This window comes from Mixophyes fleayi, chromosome 3 (genome assembly GCF_038048845.1).
Source record: "Mixophyes fleayi isolate aMixFle1 chromosome 3, aMixFle1.hap1, whole genome shotgun sequence".
NCBI classification, from domain to species: Eukaryota; Metazoa; Chordata; class Amphibia; order Anura; family Limnodynastidae; genus Mixophyes; species Mixophyes fleayi.
In genome coordinates this window covers 5404796-5421111 of record NC_134404.1, presented here as the reverse complement: position 1 = coordinate 5421111, position 16316 = coordinate 5404796, and the positions used below count along the sequence as shown (strand labels likewise).

The 16316-nt window shown below is 38.9% G+C and overlaps 9 non-coding genes across 9 annotated transcripts; all 9 read left to right on the top strand.

The window, feature by feature from the left end:
• Nucleotides 1-2912: 2912 nt before the first annotated feature.
• Nucleotides 2913-3002, top strand: TRNAY-GUA (transfer RNA tyrosine (anticodon GUA)). Its single transcript is given in 2 exon segments — nt 2913-2949; nt 2967-3002. It is a non-coding gene; the product is annotated as a tRNA-Tyr (tRNA).
• Nucleotides 3003-3607: 605 nt separating this feature from the next.
• Nucleotides 3608-3679, top strand: TRNAE-UUC (transfer RNA glutamic acid (anticodon UUC)). The gene has a single exon. It is a non-coding gene; the product is annotated as a tRNA-Glu (tRNA).
• Nucleotides 3680-4670: 991 nt separating this feature from the next.
• On the top strand, nt 4671-4760 carry TRNAY-GUA (transfer RNA tyrosine (anticodon GUA)). Its single transcript is given in 2 exon segments — nt 4671-4707; nt 4725-4760. It is a non-coding gene; the product is annotated as a tRNA-Tyr (tRNA).
• Nucleotides 4761-5365: 605 nt separating this feature from the next.
• Nucleotides 5366-5437, top strand: TRNAE-UUC (transfer RNA glutamic acid (anticodon UUC)). The gene has a single exon. It is a non-coding gene; the product is annotated as a tRNA-Glu (tRNA).
• Nucleotides 5438-7720: 2283 nt separating this feature from the next.
• On the top strand, nt 7721-7792 carry TRNAE-UUC (transfer RNA glutamic acid (anticodon UUC)). Its single transcript has one exon. It is a non-coding gene; the product is annotated as a tRNA-Glu (tRNA).
• Nucleotides 7793-10541: 2749 nt separating this feature from the next.
• On the top strand, nt 10542-10631 carry TRNAY-GUA (transfer RNA tyrosine (anticodon GUA)). Its single transcript is given in 2 exon segments — nt 10542-10578; nt 10596-10631. It is a non-coding gene; the product is annotated as a tRNA-Tyr (tRNA).
• A 605-nt stretch (nt 10632-11236) lies between these two features.
• TRNAE-UUC (transfer RNA glutamic acid (anticodon UUC)) lies at nt 11237-11308 on the top strand. The gene has a single exon. It is a non-coding gene; the product is annotated as a tRNA-Glu (tRNA).
• A 1685-nt stretch (nt 11309-12993) lies between these two features.
• On the top strand, nt 12994-13065 carry TRNAE-UUC (transfer RNA glutamic acid (anticodon UUC)). Its single transcript has one exon. It is a non-coding gene; the product is annotated as a tRNA-Glu (tRNA).
• Nucleotides 13066-14751: 1686 nt separating this feature from the next.
• TRNAE-UUC (transfer RNA glutamic acid (anticodon UUC)) lies at nt 14752-14823 on the top strand. Its single transcript has one exon. It is a non-coding gene; the product is annotated as a tRNA-Glu (tRNA).
• The last annotated feature ends 1493 nt before the right edge of the window (nt 14824-16316 follow it).

Below are 16316 nucleotides of genomic sequence, written 5' to 3'. Positions count from 1 at the left end.
GTTAAATATAAAATACACAGAGAGTTAAGATACATTACAGCAAAGCATGATATATTTGTTCTGCTGCTATGCTGAAACACTCAACGGAAAAGTCCCATATTTTCTAGCAGTTTGGATTCCTGGTTTTCACCCAGGCGGCCCGGGTTCGACTCCCGGTATGGGAAGTTGAAGCTTTTTTGAATGGCAGCAACAGTAGCACTTGTTTAATGCTCTGTTGATCTCAGCAACAAAATCCAGGAGAAACTGTGCTTTGGTTATATAAATGGGATGTGGTGAAATCCACAGTATTTATATACCTCCCAACATTTCTGTATCCAAAATTAGGACAGAACTGGTCTGACCCCATATTTCAACATCCATCTTCCAAATTTCGAGTGGGACAACCCTATTTTATATGTAACACATCCTTCATGTGAAAAAAAAGAACTCTTGAACTTGTGGATCAATGGGTTTCCAGGGAGAGTTCACAACTTTTTAATGGTGCAGTAGGGATGTTCTGAATGAAACTAGACTACGCCAATGCTTATAAACCAATAATGTCTGCTTCTGTGCCCAGAATTTCTCCGCTTTCCTTAATCAGCATACAAAGGACAGGTTTAAGACACCACGGATGGGAACTGAAATACAATATTACTTCTGAAATCCCATGGATCTGAACCCATAGAAGATGCATTGTAAAAACAGAGAGTACTGTGAGAAATAGTGGTGGCAGCGTGGACCATTGACTAGAAATCCATTTTTGTCTCACTGGGCAAAAGTTTGACAATTTGTCACCACAATTTCTGAAATTTTCATCAATTAAAAAAGTCAAGCTAAATTGGAGAACGCAGAAGAGGTTGAAAATTTTCCAGCATTTTTAATCTTAACTTAAAGGCGTCTGCAGTTGGAAAATCTAAGGAAGCTGTTTTCCCAACTATTTCTGAAGCTAATTAATTCAAAATGAACAAATAAAAATCAAACTTTTAATGATGTATTACCAATTATTAAATATGACAATTTTTACAACTTTTGATGAGCAAGTAGACCAGAAATAAAAATGTGGATCTCTTTATCTAGACAAGCAATTTTTCTATTTTATGGATAATTCAATTCTGTTTATGTTTTCACTCAGTCAGATGTAGTGCACATGACATCAGAAATCCTCTAAAGCACAATCCTTCGATAGCTCAGCTGGTAGAGCGGAGGACTGTAGAGGAAATTGGTACAGAAATCCTTAGGTCGCTGGTTCAGCTCCGGCTCGAAGGAAAGTTTTCATATAATTTTAGAGGGCAATTTCTGACATATTAAATACCCAGAAATATGCATGACTCATGCTGTTTATCTTTAATAGTCAGAGAAACTGTTACTTGTTTTCATTTCTGCTGCCTGTTAATCATCCTGCATGCTGCTGAGCCTCTAGTAGGGCAATTATGGTTTCTGTGCTCTGTTGAAGTACAGTGCAGAGGCAGGTGATAGAGACACGAGTTCTGTTACTGGGGATACTTTCCATAGCTCTTTGCAACTCATTAAAATGGAAATGAGAACCTTTTCCACTTCTTGGAAAGTGGCCTACAGACATCACACATGGATTTATTGCATTGTTACCTATCCTGCTGGATTGGCATTTACAAATCTGCAAGTGGTCAGGGACGTGCCGTGATGATGCAAATCACATCATCAAACATTGCCCACCTCACTGATCACTGAGTGGTCTGGAGCGTGATGATGAAATTAGTGTCATCTTAGGCCATGCCAAACCCACTCCATGTCACCACCTGGTTAAATATAAAATACACAGAGAGTTAAGATACATTACAGCAAAGCATGATATATTTGTTCTGCTGCTATGCTGAAACACTCAACGGAAAAGTCCCATATGGTCTAGCAGTTTGGATTCCTGGTTTTCACCCAGGCGGCCCGGGTTCGACTCCCGGTATGGGAAGTTGAAGCTTTTTTGAATGGCAGCAACAGTATCACCTGTTTAATGCTCTGTTGATCTCAGCAACAAAATCCAGGAGAAACTGTGCTTTGGTTATGGAAATGGGATGTGGTCAAATCCACAGGATTTATATACCTCCCAACATTTCTGTATCCAAAATTAGGACAGAACTGGTCTGACCCCATATTTCAACATCCATCTTCCAAATTTCGAGTGGGACAACCCTATTTTATATGTAACACATCCTTCATGTGAAAAAAAAGAACTCTTGAACTTGTGGATCAATGGGTTTCCAGGGAGAGTTCACAACTTTTTAATGGTGCAGTAGGTATGTTCTGAATGAAACTAGACTACGCAAATGCTTACAAACCAATAATGTCTGCTTCTGTGCCCAGAATTTTTCCGCTTTCCTTAATCAGCATACAAAGGACAGGTTTAAGAGACCACGGATGGGAACTGAAATACAATATTACTTCTGAAATCCCATGGATCTGAACCCATAGAAGATGCATTGTAAAAACAGAGAGTACTGTGAGAAATAGTGGTGGCAGCGTGGACCATTGACTAGAAATCCATTTTTGTCTCACTGGGCAAAAGTTTGACAATTTGTCACCACAATTTCTGGAATTTTCATCAATTAAAAAAGTCAAGCTAAATTGGAGAACGCAGAAGAGGTTGAAAATTTTCCAGCATTTTTAATCTTGACGTAAAGGCGTCTGCAGTTGGAAAATCTAAGGAAGCTGTTTTCCCAACTATTTCTGAAGCTAATTAATTCAAAATGAACAAATAAAAATCAAACTTTTAATGATGTATTACCAATTATTAAATATGACAATTTTTACAACTTTTGATGAGCAAGTAGACCAGAAATAAAAATGTGGATCTCTTTATCTAGACAAGCAATTTTTCTGTTTTATGGATAATTAAATTCTGTTTATGTTTTCACTCAGTCAGATGTAGTGCACATGACATCAGAAATCCTCTAAAGCACAATCCTTCGATAGCTCAGCTGGTAGAGCGGAGGACTGTAGAGGAAATTGGTACAGAAATCCTTAGGTCGCTGGTTCAACTCCAGCTCGAAGGAAAGTTTTTCATATCATTTTAGAGGGCAATTTCTGACATATTAAATACCCAGAAATATGCATGACTCATGCTGTTTATCTTTAATAGTCAGAGAATCTGTAACTTGTTTTCATTTCTGCTGCCTGTTAATCATCCTGCATGCTGCTGAGCCTCTAGTAGGGCAATTATGGTTTCTGTGCTCTGTTGAAGTACAGTGCAGAGGCAGGTGATAGAGACACGAGTTCTGTTACTGGGGATACTTTCCATAGCTCTTTGCAACTCATTAAAATGGAAATGAGAACCTTTTCCACTTCTTGGAAAGTGGCCTACAGACATCACACATGGATTTATTGCATTGTTACCTATCCTGCTGGATTGGCATTTACAAATCTGCAAGTGGTCAGGGACGTGCCGTGATGATGCAAATCACATCATCAAACATTGCCCACCTCACTGATCACTGAGTGGTCTGGAGCGTGATGATGAAATTAGTGTCATCTTAGGCCATGCCAAACCCACTCCATGTCACCACCTGGTTAAATATGAAATACACAGAGAGTTAAGATACATTACAGCAAAGCATGATATATTTGTTCTGCTGCTATGCTGAAACACTCAACAGAAAAGTCCCATATGGTCTAGCAGTTAGGATTCCTGGTTTTCACCCAGGCGGCCTGGGTTCGACTCCCGGTATGGGAAGTTGAAGCTTTTTTGAATGGCAGCAACAGTACCACTTGTTTAATGCTCTGTTGATCTCAGCAACAAAATCCAGGAGAAACTGTGCTTTGGTTATGGAAATGGGATGTGGTCAAATCCACAGGATTTATATACCTCCCAACATTTCTGTATCCAAAATTAGGACAGAACTGGTCTGACCCCATATTTCAACATCCATCTTCCAAATTTCGAGTGGGACAACCCTATTTTATATGTAACACATCCTTCATGTGAAAAAAAAGAACTCTTGAACTTGTGGATCAATGGGTTTCCAGGGAGAGTTCACAACTTTTTAATGGTGCAGTAGGGATGTTCTGAATGAAACTAGACTACGCCAATGCTTACAAACCAATAATGTCTGCTTCTGTGCCCAGAATTTCTCCGCTTTCCTTAATCAGCATACAAAGGACAGGTTTAAGAGACCACGGATGGGAACTGAAATACAATATTACTTCTGAAATCCCATGGATCTGAACCCATAGAAGATGCATTGTAAAAACAGAGAGTACTGTGAGAAATAGTGGTGGCAGCGTGGACCATTGACTAGAAATCCATTTTTGTCTCACTGGGCAAAAGTTTGACAATTTGTCACCACAATTTCTGGAATTTTCATCAATTAAAAAAGTCAAGCTAAATTGGAGAACGCAGAAGAGGTTGAAAATTTTCCAGCATTTTTAATCTTAACGTAAAGGCGTCTGCAGTTGGAAAATCTAAGGAAGCTGTTTTCCCAACTATTTCTGAAGCTAATTAATTCAAAATGAACAAATAAAAATCAAACTTTTAATGATGTATTACCAATTATTAAATATGACAATTTTTACAACTTTTGATGAGCAAGTAGACCAGAAATAAAAATGTGGATCTCCTTATCTAGACAAGCAATTTTTCTGTTTTATGGATATTTCAATTCTGTTTGTGTTTTCACTCAGTCAGATGTAGTGCACATGACATCAGAAATTCTCTAAAGCACAATCCTTCGATAGCTCAGCTGGTAGAGCGGAGGACTGTAGAGGAAATTGGTACAGAAATCCTTAGGTCGCTGGTTCAACTCCGGCTCGAAGGAAAGTTTTTCATATCATTTTAGAGGGCAATTTCTGACATATTAAATACCCAGAAATATGCATGACTCATGCTGTTTATCTTTAATAGTCAGAGAAACTGTAACTTGTTTTCATTTCTGCTGCCTGTTAATCATCCTGCATGCTGCTGAGCCTCTAGTAGGGCAATTATGGTTTCTGTGCTCTGTTGAAGTACAGTGCAGAGGCAGGTGATAGAGACACGAGTTCTGTTACTGGGGATACTTTCCATAGCTCTTTGCAACTCATTAAAATGGAAATGAGAACCTTTTCCACTTCTTGGAAAGTGGCCTCCAGACATCACACATGGATTTATTGCATTGTTACCTATCCTGCTGGATTGGCATTTACAAATCTGCAAGTGGTCAGGGACGTGCCGTGATGATGCAAATCACATCATCAAACATTGCCCACCTAACTGATCACTGAGTGGTCTGGAGCGTGATGATGAAATTAGTGTCATCTTAGGCCATGCCAAACCCACTCCATGTCACCACCTGGTTAAATATGAAATACACAGAGAGTTAAGATACATTACAGCAAAGCATGATATATTTGTTCTGCTGCTATGCTGAAGCACTCAACCGAAAAGTCCCATATGGTCTAGCGGTTAGGATTCCTGGTTTTCACCCAGGCGGCCCGGGTTCGACTCCCGGTATGGGAAGTTGACGCTTTTTTGAATGGCAGCAACAGTACCACTTGTTTAATGCTCTGTTGATCTCAGCAACAAAATCCAGGAGAAACTGTGCTTTGGTTATGGAAATGGGATGTGGTCAAATCCACAGGATTTATATACCTCCCAACATTTCTGTATCCAAAATTAGGACAGAACTGGTCTGACCCCATATTTCAACATCCATCTTCCAAATTTCGAGTGGGACAACCCTATTTTATATGTAACACATCCTTCATGTGAAAAAAAAGAACTCTTGAACTTGTGGATCAATGGGTTTCCAGGGAGAGTTCACAACTTTTTAATGGTGCAGTAGGGATGTTCTGAATGAAACTAGACTACGCCAATGCTTACAAACCAATAATGTCTGCTTCTGTGCCAAGAATTTCTCCGCTTTCCTTAATCAGCATACAAAGGACAGGTTTAAGACACCACGGATGGGAACTGAAATACAATATTACTTCTGAAATCCCATGGATCTGAACCCATAGAAGATGCATTGTAAAAACAGAGAGTACTGTGAGAAATAGTGGTGGCAGCGTGGACCATTGACTAGAAATCCATTTTTGTCTCACTGGGCAAAAGTTTGACAATTTGTCACCACAATTTCTGGAATTTTCATCAATTAAAAAAGTTCAGCTAAATTGGAGAACGCAGAAGAGGTTGAAAATTTTCCAGCATTTTTAATCTTGACGTAAAGGCGTCTGCAGTTGGAAAATCTAAGGAAGCTGTTTTCCCAACTATTTCTGAAGCTAATTAATTCAAAATGAACAAATAAAAATCAAACTTTTAATGATGTATTACCAATTATTAAATATGACAATTTTTACAACTTTTCATGAGCAAGTAGACCAGAAATAAAAATGTGGATCTCTTTATCTAGACAAGCAATTTTTCTGTTTTATGGATAATTCAATTCTGTTTGTGTTTTCACTCAGTCAGATGTAGTGCACATGACATCAGAAATCCTCTAAAGCACAATCCTTCGATAGCTCAGCTGGTAGAGCGGAGGACTGTAGAGGAAATTTTTACAGATGGGAACTGAAATACAATATTACTTCTGAAATCCCATGGATCTGAACCCATAGAAGATGCATTGTAAAAACAGAGAGTACTGTGAGAAATAGTGGTGGCAGCGTGGACCATTGACTAGAAATCCATTTTTGTCTCACTGGGCAAAAGTTTGACAATTTGTCACCACAATTTCTGGAATTTTCATCAATTAAAAAAGTTCAGCTAAATTGGAGAACGCAGAAGAGGTTGAAAATTTTCCAGCATTTTTAATCTTGACGTAAAGGCGTCTGCAGTTGGAAAATCTAAGGAAGCTGTTTTCCCAACTATTTCTGAAGCTAATTAATTCAAAATGAACAAATAAAAATCAAACTTTTAATGATGTATTACCAATTATTAAATATGACAATTTTTACAACTTTTGATGAGCAAGTAGACCAGAAATGAAAATGTGGATCTCTTTATCTAGACAAGCAATTTTTCTGTTTTATGGATAATTCAATTTTGTTTGTGTTTTCACTCAGTCAGATGTAGTGCACATGACATCAGAAATCCTCCAAAGCACAATCCTTCGATAGCTCAGCTGGTAGAGCAGAGGACTGTAGAGGAAATTGGTACAGAAATCCTTAGGTCGCTGGTTCAACTCCAGCTCAAAGGAAAGTTTTTCATATCATTTTAGAGGGCAATTTCTGACATATTAAATACCCAGAAATATGCATGACTCATGCTGTTTATCTTTAATAGTCAGAGAAACTGTAACTTGTTTTCATTTCTGCTGCCTGTTAATCATCCTGCATGCTGCTGAGCCTCTAGTAGGGCAATTATGGTTTCTGTGCTCTGTTGAAGTACAGTGCAGAGGCAGGTGATAGAGACATGAGTTCTGTTACTGGGGATACTTTCCATAGCTCTTTGCAACTCATTAAAATGGAAATGAGAACCTTTTCCACTTCTTGGAAAGTGGCCTCCAGACATCACACATGGATTTATTGCATTGTTACCTATCCTGCTGGATTGGCATTTACAAATCTGCAAGTGGTCAGGGACGTGCCGTGATTATGCAAATCACATCATCAAACATTGCCCACCTCACTGATCACTGAGTGGTCTGGAGCGTGATGATGAAATTAGTGTCATCTTAGGCCATGCTAAACCCACTCCATGTCACCACCTGGTTAAATATGAAATACACAGAGAGTTAAGATACATTACAGCAAAGCATGATATATTTGTTCTGCTGCTATGCTGAAACACTTAACAGAAAAGTCCCATATAGTCTAGCGGTTAGGATTCCTGGTTTTCACCCAGGCGGCCTGGGTTCGACTCCCGGTATGGGAAGATGAAGCTTTTTTGAATGGCAGCAACAGTACCACTTGTTTAATGCTCTGTTGATCTCAGCAACAAAATCCAGGAGAAACTGTGCTTTGGTTATGGAAATGGGATGTGGTCAAATCCACAGTATTTATATACCTCCCAACATTTCTGTATCCAAAATTAGGACAGAACTGGTCTGACCCCATATTTCAACATCCATCTTCCAAATTTCGAGTGGGACAACCCTATTTTATATGTAACACATCCTTCATGTGAAAAAAAAGAACTCTTGAACTTGTGGATAAATGGGTTTCCAGGGAGAGTTCACAACTTTTTAATGGTGCAGTAGGGATGTTCTGAATGAAACTAGACTACGCCAATGCTTACAAACCAATAATGTCTGCTTCTGTGCCCAGAATTTCTCCGCTTTCCTTAATCAGCAGACAAAGGACAGGTTTAAGACACCACGGATGGGAACTGAAATACAATATTACTTCTGAAATCCCATGGATCTGAACCCATAGAAGATGCATTGTAAAAACAGAGAGTACTGTGAGAAATAGTGGTGGCAGCGTGGACCATTGACTAGAAATCCATTTTTGTCTCACTGGGCAAAAGTTTGACAATTTGTCACCACAATTTCTGGAATTTTCATCAATTAAAAAAGTCAAGCTAAATTGGAGAACGCAGAAGAGGTTGAAAATGTTCCAGCATTTTTAATCTTGACGTAAAGGTGTCTGCAGTTGGAAAATCTAAGGAAGCTGTTTTCCCAACTATTTCTGAAGCTAATTAATTCAAAATGAACAAATAAAAATCAAACTTTTAATGATGTATTACCAATTATTAAATATGACAATTTTTACAACTTTTGATGAGCAAGTAGACCAGAAATAAAAATGTGGATCTCTTTATCTAGACAAGCAATTTTTCTGTTTTATGGATAATTCAATTCTGTTTGTGTTTTCACTCAGTCAGATGTAGTGCACATGACATCAGAAATCCTCTAAAGCACAATCCTTTGATAGCTCAGCTGGTAGAGCGGAGGCCTGTAGGGGAAATTGGTACAGAAATCCTTAGGTCACTGGTTTAACTCCGGCTCGAAGGAAAGTTTTTCATATCATTTTAGAGGGCAATTTCTGACATATTAAATACCCAGAAATATGCATGACTCATGCTGTTTATCTTTAATAGTCAGAGAAACTGTAACTTGTTTTCATTTCTGCTGCCTGTTAATCATCCTGCATGCTGCTGAGCCTCTAGTAGGGCAATTATGGTTTCTGTGCTCTGTTGAAGTACAGTGCAGAGGCAGGTGATAGAGACACGAGTTCTGTTACTGGGGATACTTTCCATAGCTCTTTGCAACTCATTAAAATGGAAATGAGAACCTTTTCCACTTCTTGGAAAGTGGCCTACAGACATCACACATGGATTTATTGCATTGTTACCTATCCTGCTGGATTGGCATTTACAAATCTGCAAGTGGTCAGGGACGTGCCGTGATGATGCAAATCACATCATCAAACATTGCCCACCTCACTGATCACTGAGTGGTCTGGAGCGTGATGATGAAATTAGTGTCATCTTAGACCATGCCAAACCCACTCCATGTCACCACCTGGTTAAATATGAAATACACAGAGAGTTAAGATACATTACAGCAAAGCATGATATATTTGTTCTGCTGCTATGCTTAAACGCTCAACGAAAAAGTCCCATATGGTCTAGCGGTTAGGATTCCTGATTTTCACCCAGGCGGCCTGGGTTCAACTCCTGGTTTGGGAAGTTGAAGCTTTTTTGAATGGCAGCAACAGTACCACTTGTTTAATGCTCTGTTGATCTCAGCAACAAAATCCAGGAAAAACTGTGCTTTGGTTATGGAAATGGGATGTGGTCAAATCCACAGTATTTATATACCTCCCAACATTTCTGTATCCAAAATTAGAACAGAACTGGTCTGACCCCATATTTCAACATCCATCTTCCAAATTTCGAGTGGGAGAACCCTATTTTATATGTAACACATCCTTCATGTGAAAAAAAAGAACTCTTGAACTTGTGGATCAATGGGTTTCCAGGGAGAGTTCACAACTTTTTAATGGTGCAGTAGGGATGTTCTGAATGAAACTAGACTACGCCAATGCTTATAAACCAATAATGTCTGCTTCTGTGCCCAGAATTTCTCCGCTTTCCTTAATCAGCATACAAAGGACAGGTTTAAGACACCACGGATGGGAACTGAAATACAATATTACTTCTGAAATCCCATGGATCTGAACCCATAGAAGATGCATTGTAAAAACAGAGAGTACTGTGAGAAATAGTGGTGGCAGCGTGGACCATTGACTAGAAATCCATTTTTGTCTCACTGGGCAAAAGTTTGACAATTTGTCACCACAATTTCTGAAATTTTCATCAATTAAAAAAGTCAAGCTAAATTGGAGAACGCAGAAGAGGTTGAAAATTTTCCAGCATTTTTAATCTTAACGTAAAGGCGTCTGCAGTTGGAAAATCTAAGGAAGCTGTTTTCCCAACTATTTCTGAAGCTAATTAATTCAAAATGAACAAATAAAAATCAAACTTTTAATGATGTATTACCAATTATTAAATATGACAATTTTTACAACTTTTGATGAGCAAGTAGACCAGAAATAAAAATGTGGATCTCTTTATCTAGACAAGCAATTTTTCTGTTTTATGGATATTTCAATTCTGTGTGTGTTTTCACTCAGTCAGATGTAGTGCACATGACATCCGAAATTCTCTAAAGCACAATCCTTCGATAGCTCAGCTGGTAGAGCAGAGGACTGTAGAGGAAATTGGTACAGAAATCCTTAGGTCGCTGGTTCAACTCCGGCTCGAAGGAAAGTTTTTCATATCATTTTAGAGGGCAATTTCTGACATATTAAATACCCAGAAATATGCATGACTCATGCTGTTTATCTTTAATAGTCAGAGAAACTGTAACTTGTTTTCATTTCTGCTGCCTGTTAATCATCCTGCATGCTGCTGAGCCTCTAGTAGGGCAATTATGGTTTCTGTGCTCTGTTGAAGTACAGTGCAGAGGCAGGTGATAGAGACACGAGTTCTGTTACTGGGGATACTTTCCATAGCTCTTTGCAACTCATTAAAATGGAAATGAGAACCTTTTCCACTTCTTGGAAAGTGGCCTCCAGACATCACACATGGATTTATTGCATTGTTACCTATCCTGCTGGATTGGCATTCACAAATCTGCAAGTGGTCAGGGACGTGCCGTGATGATGCAAATCACATCATCAAACATTGCCCACCTAACTGATCACTGAGTGGTCTGGAGCGTGATGATGAAATTAGTGTCATCTTAGGCCATGCCAAACCCACTCCATGTCACCACCTGGTTAAATATGAAATACACAGAGAGTTAAGATACATTACAGCAAAGCATGATATATTTGTTCTGCTGCTATGCTGAAGCACTCAACTGAAAAGTCCCATATGGTCTAGCGGTTAGGATTCCTGGTTTTCACCCAGGCGGCCCGGGTTCGACTCCCGGTATGGGAAGTTGACGCTTTTTTGAATGGCAGCAACAGTACCACTTGTTTAATGCTCTGTTGATCTCAGCAACAAAATCCAGGAGAAACTGTGCTTTGGTTATGGAAATGGGATGTGGTCAAATTCACAGTATTTATATACCTCCCAACATTTCTGTATCCAAAATTAGGACAGAACTGGTCTGACCCCATATTTCAACATCCATCTTCCAAATTTCGAGTGGGACAACCCTATTTTATATGTAACACATCCTTCATGTGAAAAAATAGAACTCTTGAACTTGTGGATCAATGGGTTTCCAGGGAGAGTTCACAACTTTTTAATGGTGCAGTAGGGATGTTCTGAATGAAACTAGACTACGCAAATGCTTACAAACCAATAATGTCTGCTTCTGTGCCCAGAATTTCTCCGCTTTCCTTAATCAGCATACAAAGGACAGGTTTAAGAGACCACGGATGGGAACTGAAATACAATATTACTTCTGAAATCAAATGGATCTGAACCCATAGAAGATGCATTGTAAAAACAGAGAGTACTGTGAGAAATAGTGGTGGCAGCGTGGACCATTGACTAGAAATCCATTTTTGTCTCACTGGGCAAAAGTTTGACAATTTGTCACCACAATTTCTGGAATTTTCATCAATTAAAAAAGTCAAGCTAAATTGGAGAACGCAGAAGAGGTTGAAAACTTTCCAGCATTTTTAATCTTAACGTAAAGGCGTCTGCAGTTGGAAAATCTAAGGAAGCTGTTTTCCCAACTATTTCTGAAGCTAATTAATTCAAAATGAACAAATAAAAATCAAACTTTTAATGATGTATTACCAATTATTAAATATGACAATTTTTACAACTTTTGATGAGCAAGTAGACCAGAAATAAAAATGTGGATCTCTTTATCTAGACAAGCAATTTTTCTGTTTTATGGATAATTCAATTCTGTTTATGTTTTCACTCAGTCAGATGTAGTGCACATGACATCAGAAATCCTCTAAAGCACAATCCTTCGATAGCTCAGCTGGTAGAGCGGAGGACTGTAGAGGAACTTGGTACAGAAATCCTTAGGTCGCTGGTTCAGCTCCGGCTCGAAGGAAAGTTTTCATATAATTTTAGAGGGCAATTTCTGACATATTAAATACCCAGAAATATGCATGACTCATGCTGTTTATCTTTAATAGTCAGAGAAACTGTAACTTGTTTTCATTTCTGCTGCCTGTTAATCATCCTGCATGCTGCTGAGCCTCTAGTAGGGCAATTATGGTTTCTGTGCTCTGTTGAAGTACAGTGCAGAGGCAGGTGATAGAGACACGAGTTCTGTTACTGGGGATACTTTCCATAGCTCTTTGCAACTCATTAAAATGGAAATGAGAACCTTTTCCACTTCTTGGAAAGTGGCCTCCAGACATCACACATGGATTTATTGCATTGTTACCTATCCTGCTGGATTGGCATTCACAAATCTGCAAGTGGTCAGGGACGTGCCGTGATGATGCAAATCACATCATCAAACATTGCCCACCTAACTGATCACTGAGTGGTCTGGAGCGTGATGATGAAATTAGTGTCATCTTAGGCCATGCCAAACCCACTCCATGTCACCACCTGGTTAAATATGAAATACACAGAGAGTTAAGATACATTACAGCAAAGCATGATATATTTGTTCTGCTGCTATGCTGAAGCACTCAACTGAAAAGTCCCATATGGTCTAGCGGTTAGGATTCCTGGTTTTCACCCAGGCGGCCCGGGTTCGACTCCCGGTATGGGAAGTTGACGCTTTTTTGAATGGCAGCAACAGTACCACTTGTTTAATGCTCTGTTGATCTCAGCAACAAAATCCAGGAGAAACTGTGCTTTGGTTATGGAAATGGGATGTGGTCAAATTCACAGTATTTATATACCTCCCAACATTTCTGTATCCAAAATTAGGACAGAACTGGTCTGACCCCATATTTCAACATCCATCTTCCAAATTTCGAGTGGGACAACCCTATTTTATATGTAACACATCCTTCATGTGAAAAAATAGAACTCTTGAACTTGTGGATCAATGGGTTTCCAGGGAGAGTTCACAACTTTTTAATGGTGCAGTAGGGATGTTCTGAATGAAACTAGACTACGCAAATGCTTACAAACCAATAATGTCTGCTTCTGTGCCCAGAATTTCTCCGCTTTCCTTAATCAGCATACAAAGGACAGGTTTAAGAGACCACGGATGGGAACTGAAATACAATATTACTTCTGAAATCAAATGGATCTGAACCCATAGAAGATGCATTGTAAAAACAGAGAGTACTGTGAGAAATAGTGGTGGCAGCGTGGACCATTGACTAGAAATCCATTTTTGTCTCACTGGGCAAAAGTTTGACAATTTGTCACCACAATTTCTGGAATTTTCATCAATTAAAAAAGTCAAGCTAAATTGGAGAACGCAGAAGAGGTTGAAAATTTTCCAGCATTTTTAATCTTGACGTAAAGGCGTCTGCAGTTGGAAAATCTAAGGAAGCTGTTTTCCCAACTATTTCTGAAGCTAATTAATTCAAAATGAACAAATAAAAATCAAACTTTTAATGATGTATTACCAATTATTAAATATGACAATTTTTACAACTTTTGATGAGCAAGTAGACCAGAAATGAAAATGTGGATCTCTTTATCTAGACAAGCAATTTTTCTGTTTTATGGATAATTCAATTCTGTTTGTGTTTTCACTCAGTCAGATGTAGTGCACATGACATCAGAAATCCTCTAAACCACAATCCTTCGATAGCTCAGCTGGTAGAGCAGAGGACTGTAGAGGAAATTGGTACAGAAATCCTTAGGTCGCTGGTTCAACTCCAGCTCAAAAGAAAGTTTTTCATATCATTTTAGAGGGCAATTTCTGACATATTAAATACCCAGAAATATGCATGACTCATGCTGTTTATCTTTAATAGTCAGAGAAACTGTAACTTGTTTTCATTTCTGCTGCCTGTTAATCATCCTGCATGCTGCTGAGCCTCTAGTAGGGCAATTATGGTTTCTGTGCTCTGTTGAAGTACAGTGCAGAGGCAGGTGATAGAGACATGAGTTCTGTTACTGGGGATACTTTCCATAGCTCTTTGCAACTCATTAAAATGGAAATGAGAACCTTTTCCACTTCTTGGAAAGTGGCCTCCAGACATCACACATGGATTTATTGCATTGTTACCTATCCTGCTGGATTGGCATTTACAAATCTGCAAGTGGTCAGGGACGTGCCGTGATTATGCAAATCACATCATCAAACATTGCCCACCTCACTGATCACTGAGTGGTCTGGAGCGTGATGATGAAATTAGTGTCATCTTAGGCCATGCTAAACCCACTCCATGTCACCACCTGGTTAAATATGAAATACACAGAGAGTTAAGATACATTACAGCAAAGCATGATATATTTGTTCTGCTGCTATGCTGAAACTCTTAACAGAAAAGTCCCATATAGTCTAGCGGTTAGGATTCCTGGTTTTCACCCAGGCGGCCTGGGTTTGACTCCCGGTATGGGAAGATGAAGCTTTTTTGAATGGCAGCAACAGTACCACTTGTTTAATGCTCTGTTGATCTCAGCAACAAAATCCAGGAGAAACTGTGCTTTGGTTATGGAAATGGGATGTGGTCAAATCCACAGTATTTATATACCTCCCAACATTTCTGTATCCAAAATTAGGACAGAACTGGTCTGACCCCATATTTCAACATCCATCTTCCAAATTTCGAGTGGGACAACCCTATTTTATATGTAACACATCCTTCATGTGAAAAAAAAGAACTCTTGAACTTGTGGATAAATGGGTTTCCAGGGAGAGTTCACAACTTTTTAATGGTGCAGTAGGGATGTTCTGAATGAAACTAGACTACGCCAATGCTTACAAACCAATAATGTCTGCTTCTGTGCCCAGAATTTCTCCGCTTTCCTTAATCAGCATACAAAGGACAGGTTTAAGACACCACGGATGGGAACTGAAATACAATATTACTTCTGAAATCCCATGGATCTGAACCCATAGAAGATGCATTGTAAAAACAGAGAGTACTGTGAGAAATAGTGGTGGCAGCGTGGACCATTGACTAGAAATCCATTTTTGTCTCACTGGGCAAAAGTTTGACAATTTGTCACCACAATTTCTGGAATTTTCATCAATTAAAAAAGTCAAGCTAAATTGGAGAACGCAGAAGAGGTTGAAAATGTTCCAGCATTTTTAATCTTGACGTAAAGGCGTCTGCAGTTGGAAAATCTAAGGAAGCTGTTTTCCCAACTATTTCTGAAGCTAATTAATTCAAAATGAACAAATAAAAATCAAACTTTTAATGATGTATTACCAATTATTAAATATGACAATTTTTACAACTTTTGATGAGCAAGTAGACCAGAAATAAAAATGTGGATCTCTTTATCTAGACAAGCAATTTTTCTGTTTTATGGATAATTCAATTCTGTTTGTGTTTTCACTCAGTCAGATGTAGTGCACATGACATCAGAAATCCTCTAAAGCACAATCCTTTGATAGCTCAGCTGGTAGAGCGGAGGACTGTAGAGGAAATTGGTACAGAAATCCTTAGGTCACTGGTTTAACTCCGGCTCGAAGGAAAGTTTTTCATATCATTTTAGAGGGCAATTTCTGACATATTAAATACCCAGAAATATGCATGACTCATGCTGTTTATCTTTAATAGTCAGAGAAACTGTAACTTGTTTTCATTTCTGCTGCCTGTTAATCATCCTGCATGCTGCTGAGCCTCTAGTAGGGCAATTATGGTTTCTGTGCTCTGTTGAAGTACAGTGCAGAGGCAGGTGATAGAGACACGAGTTCTGTTACTGGGGATACTTTCCATAGCTCTTTGCAACTCATTAAAATGGAAATGAGAACCTTTTCCACTTCTTGGAAAGTGGCCTACAGACATCACACATGGATTTATTGCATTGTTACCTATCCTGCTGGATTGGCATTTACAAATCTGCAAGTGGTCAGGGACGTGCCGTGATGATGCAAATCACATCA